Below are 6,097 nucleotides of genomic sequence, written 5' to 3' on the forward strand. Positions count from 1 at the left end.
AGTAAATCTTCCAGTCTTTGCCAAGGAGTGCCGTGTGTGTTGGGGTACACCTTCAACACTCAGCCTGTCAGCTGAAAACTCTGCCGTAGGCTTCACTTCCTGCTTTTGTCAAACATCAAGGTCAGCCAGATGTGAGAACTTAGGGCCTTCTCAGGTTTATCCTGAGCATGTAGAGAGTGCTGCACATGTGTATGTCCTTCTAGATACTCAGAATTACATCTGAATTTTTCAAAGCCCCTGAATATCTGATTCCTCAGATTTTCTTTTTTTTTCTTCCATTTTTATTTTAAGTTCCCAGGTACATGTGCAGGATATGCAGGTTTGTTACATAGGTAAGTGTGCCATGGTGGTTTGCTGCACAGATCAACCTATCACCTAGGTATTTAGCCCAACATTCGTTAGCTATGGTTTCTGATGCTCTCCCTCCCCCCACCCCTCCAAAGGCCCCAGTGTATGTTGGTTCCCGCCCCCCTCCCCACCTGCCAGTTTCCATGTGTTCTCACCATGCAGCTCCCAATTGTAAGCATGTAAATATGTGGTGTTTGATTTCTGTTCCCAGATCAGCTCCATCCATGTCTCTGTCAAGGACATAATCTCATTCATTTTTATGGTTGCATAGTATTCCATGGTATATATGTACCACATTGTCTGTATCCAGTCTATCATTGATGAGCATTTGGGTTGAATCCATGTCATTGCTATTGTAAATAGCACACATTTTCCTTTTAAGCTTTTTTTCCCTTTTAAGCTTTTTGCTAGTCTATTTTTTTTGCTGCAATTGTTATTCATTTCTTCAGCAATGAATGCTATTTATTAAAATACTTACCTGCAATGTTTCAACAAACAGTCTGTGTGGGCTTATATTTCCCTTTCTCTTGGATAAATAAATACCTAGAAGAGGAATGGTTGGATCATTATGGTAAGTTTATGTTTCTCTTCATATGAATCTGCCAAATAGTTTTCCAAAGTATATTATTTTACATTCCTGCTAGCAACGTATGATATCCAGTTGCTCCAAATCCTCAACAACAAGTGATATTAATTTCTTTAATTTTAGCCATTCTAATGGGTGTGTGGTGGTATTATATAATGGTGTTAATTTTTGTATCCCTGATGACTAGTGATGTTGACCACCTTTTCATGTGCCTACTGATCATTCTCATATACTGTATTGTGAAGTATCTGTCCAGATATTTTGCCAGTTCAGAGGGAATTGTTTTTCTTCTTATTGAATTGCAAGAGTTTTTTACATATTCTGGATACAAGTCTTTGTTAGATATATGTATTATAAACATTTTGTGGCTTATCTTTTTGTTTTCTTAACAGTGTTTTTTGAAAAGAAAAATTTTAAAATTTTGATTAGATCCAATGTATCAGTTTTTTCTTTTCTAGTTTGTGCTTTTTGTGATCTATCTATGAAATCTTTGTCTACCCCAAGGTTGCAAAGATTTTTCTCCTAGTTTTCCTCAGAAAGTTTTACAGTTTTAACTTTTAATTGTAGATCTATAATTCATTTCAAGTTAATTTGCATGTCTTGTTACATTCTTTTACAATAGTGTAACTTCTATATTTTTATGTGTCTTATCCTATAGTTCTCTATGGTTTATTTTGGCCATAGAGGAATGTCATATCTTCCAAAAAGGTTTCGGTGGGAAGACAGGAGATAGGGCTTGTGTTCTAGTCATGTGACCTTAGATAAGTTCCTACAATGCTCTCATCTGTAAAATGGCACTAATTATATCTTACCCTATCTGCTGCCCATGAATGTAGTGAGAATACAAGGAGATGATACAGAAGCCAGCATTTAGAACTGATCTAGTTCCCAAGAAAAAATGTGGGGTGCTGTAACTATTCTTATTACTAAGTGATAAGAATCCATTTTTTTTTTTGAGATGGAATCTCACCCTGTCACCAGGCTGTAGTTCAGTGGCACGATCTCAGCTCACTGCAACCTCCACCTCCCAGGTTCAAGCAATTCTTCTGCCTCAGCCTCCCAAATAGCTGGGACTACAGGTGCCCGCCACTACACCCAGTGAATTTTTGTATTTTTGGTAGAGATGTGGTTTCACCATGTTGGCCAGGATGATCTCGATCTCTTGACCTCATGATCTGCCCGCCTTGGCCTCCCAAAGTGCTGGGATTACAGGCATGAACCACCACACCTGGCCAGCCATTTTCTTTCTTTCTCTATCTCAGTGTTTCACTAAGGATGGAATGTTTACCTCTGAATGTAATCAAGATGACTTGGGGTGATATATGATATAAATATTTATCACATTTTAATTATCATATGTAGATACTTATTTTCACATATATTAGAAAAATATTGTTTTTTTCTACATGTGAAAAGAGTTTTTATAAAGAACATTTAAAATATTTATGTACCACAGGTTGATGAATAAAATAGTGAAGGTAAAGTCTACATATGGCAAACAAAAAAAAATTTAGGGTGCTACCAAAATACCTGAAGTTTGGGGAAACTTTAGAGTTTAACTATTAAGGAAGTGATTAGGGAAACTATTAGGGAAGCTTGTCAAAATGCAGATTCTTAGGCATCACACTGCTATGTTCTGATCCACCTGACTGTGTTGGGGCCTGGAACCCACACTTTTAACAAGCAACTCAAGAGATTTTGAGGTAGTTGGTATAAGGTCCACATTTTGAGGAACATTGCTCCTGCTATAGTAGTTCTCTACTGCTGCATAAGAAATTACCCCCAAAACTTAGCATCTTTAAAAAAATTAACAATTGGTATCCCACACAGTTTCTGTGAGTCAGGAATCCACCAAAAGCAGCTGAGTTGGCTGGCTATTGCTCAGGGCCTTTTATGAGGTTGTAGCCAGATGTTGGCTATGGCTGTGGTCTCATCTGAAGACTTGACTGGGGCTGGAGGATCCACTTTCAAGATGGTGCACTCACGTGATTGGCAAGTTGGTAATGGCTGTTGGCAGAAGGCCTCAGTTCCTTGCCACATGGACCTCTCCATAATGCTGCCTGGGCATCTTCACAACATGGTGACTGGCTTTTCCCAGAGCAAGTGTTTCAAGAAAAAGCAAAGTGGGAGCAACAATGTATTTTATGACCTGGCTTTGGAATTCACATAGCATCACTCTCACAATAGTTTTTTCAATGTGAGATGTGAATTCAGAACATGGGGGATCATTGGGGACATATCTTTGAGGCTACCACACTCAGCTTTTCTCCCATATTGCCCTACATGGTCAAAATTCTCAGAAGAGGCAGTGGAGAAAGAACCAGATTCTCTACCAGGAAATGGGGTGTCTGGTTCCAGTTCTGCCCTCATTTAAACTCTCAGGTCCTCTGTTTCCTCATCAGTCAACTGAGCTGGCCTCTGATAGTCTCTTCAGTTTAGGACCTTCCAGATTAGAAAGAAAACAATTGTTTCCTTAAGATTAGATGTTTTGCAAAGCAATGTGCTGAAGACTTACGGGATTTCTGTTTTAATAGGATGAGGTGACTTTCAGGCAAATACAATTCTTGCTGGGGAAAACAACCCATAAATTAACAACAAATAGGAGGAAACATGCACAATTAATCACATCCAAGTTCCTGAAAGCTTGCTGGGGCTTCATGATTTAAGAAAATGAATATGGCCAGGTGTGGTGGCTCACGCATGTAATCCCAGCACTTTGGGAGGCTGAGGCAGGTGGATCACGAGCTCAGGAGTTTGAGACCAGCCTGGCCAACGTGGTGAAACCCCATCTCTACTAAAAATACGAAAATTAGCCAGGCATGGTGGCGCATGCCTGTTGTCCCACCTATTCCAGAGGCTGAGGCAGAGGAAGCGCTTGAACCCGGGAGATGGAGGTTGCAGTGAGCCGAGATAGCACCACTGCACTCCAGCCTGGGTGACAGAGTGAAACTCCATTTCAAAAAAAAAAAAAAAGAAAAAAGAAAAAGAAAATGAATATATGTGAAGTGTGAACTTATCAATCATATAAATTAGATGATGCCTATTCCATGGCAAATTATTTTTTTAAAGAATTTATCATGGCATTCCTTGAAGAGCTACTTTGGAAGGTTGAACTGTGAGTTTACTATTGTGAAGATCTGAGGTAAGAAAAGCTTTGAAGTGGGGTTTTAGGATCCCTCTGTCAATTGAAGCGCAACCAGAAAAAAATAGTTTGAATTACAAAGATTGTGACAATTCAGAATGACTGCATAAAGAAAGACAAACTTGTAGAGTATCTCTCAAATTATTTTTTAATTATAAAAAAATTGTAGAAACTCAAATAATATGAAACAGCATTCAGAAGAAAATTAAAATTACTAGTAATTTTACCACAGAGAGATAACCCAGAGTGACCACTTAAGAGGCATATCCTTTTAGTCATTTTTCTGTTCAAGGACACCCACACATAGATATCTTCATACGAGATTGTGACCACATTTATTGTACTAGCTGACCTTCTTTTTTCACTTTGTATAAACTTCTAATGAGCTTTTTTTTTCCAAAAGGAATGTCAATTTTGATGCTGTGTTTCCATGATGTTTTTCAAGTTTTAAATTATTTTTTGAATAAATACTGCATGGAGATGCTACAAAATTCACTAAGAACAAAAAGATGTTCCTTTCTGTCCTCAGTCATACGGTTCTTTTCCCAAAGGCAAACAATGTGTGCTCCCAGTTACTTATTTATCCCTACAATTATAAATGCCTAATCTTTTATTCTCTCACAGGAATGATAGCATTTTGCCCATTTTTCTGCACCCTCCTATTTTCTCTTAACAAAACATCTGAGCACCTAACAATACGGAAAGAGCTGGCTCATTGTTTTCACAGCTACATAGTACTCTGCTGTGTGGGTATATAATAATTTTGCTGGATATTTAAATTGATTCCAATCCCTTATTATTAAAAACAATGTTACAGAACATTATACTCAATGGTGAGAGACTAAAAGCTTTTCCTCTAAAATCAGGAACAAGATAAGGATGCTTGCTTTCACAACTTCTATTTAACGTAGTACTGGAAGTTCTAGCCACAGCAATTAGGCAAGAAAAAGACATAAAAGGCATCCAAATCAGAAAGAAAGAAGCAAAATTATCATTGTTTTCAGATGATATGATTTCATATGCAGAAAACCTTAAAGAGTCCAGAAAAAAGCTGTTAGAACTAATAAATTAATTCAGCAAAGTAGCAGGATACAAAGAAAGTCAATACACAAGAATCCATTGCATTTCTAGATACTAACAATGAATAATCTGAAAAAGAAGTGACAAAAACTATTCCATTTACAATAGCACCAAAAAGAATGAAATACTTAGGAATTAACTTAACCAAGGAAGTGAAAGACTTTTACAATGAAAATCACAAAATATTGCTGAAAGAAATTAAAGAAGACATAATGGAAACACATCCCAAGTCCATGGATTGGAAGAATTAATATCGTTAAAATGTCAATACTACCCAAAGCGATCTGTAGAGTAAATACAATCTCTGTCAAAATCCCGTTTATTTTTTGAAGAACTAGAAAAACCCATTCTAAATTCGTGTGGACTCTCAAGGGACCCCAAATAGCCAAAACAACCTGAGAAAGACAAGCTAGGCTGAAGGACTCACTCTTTCTAATTTCATAACTTACCACAAAGCCACACTAATCAAAACAGTATGAAACTGGCATAAGATAGGCATATAGACCAATGAAGCCCAAATACAAACTCTCTGATATATGGTCAAAATGACTTTTGACAAGAGTACCAATACGATTGAATGGGAAAAGGACAGTCTTCATCAAATAGTTCTGGGAAAACTGGATATCTATGTGCAAAAGAATGAAGTTGCCCCTTACCTAACAACACATACAAAAGTTAATTCAAAATGGGTAAATACCAAAATGCAAGACCTAAAATGATAAAACTCTTGGAAAATAATATAGGGCAAAACCTTTGTGACATTGGATTTGGCAGTGATTTCTTGGATATGACACCAAAGACACAGGCAACAACAACAAAAAATTGGCAAATTGGACTTCATGAAAATTTAAAACTTTTGCGCATCAAAAGACACTATCAAGAGTAAGAAAGCAGCCCACAGAATAGGAGGATATCTTTGAAAAATTTTATATCTGATAAGA

The sequence above is a fragment of the Pan paniscus genome, chromosome 10, assembly GCF_029289425.2.
Source record: "Pan paniscus chromosome 10, NHGRI_mPanPan1-v2.0_pri, whole genome shotgun sequence".
Taxonomy (NCBI): domain Eukaryota; kingdom Metazoa; phylum Chordata; class Mammalia; order Primates; family Hominidae; genus Pan; species Pan paniscus.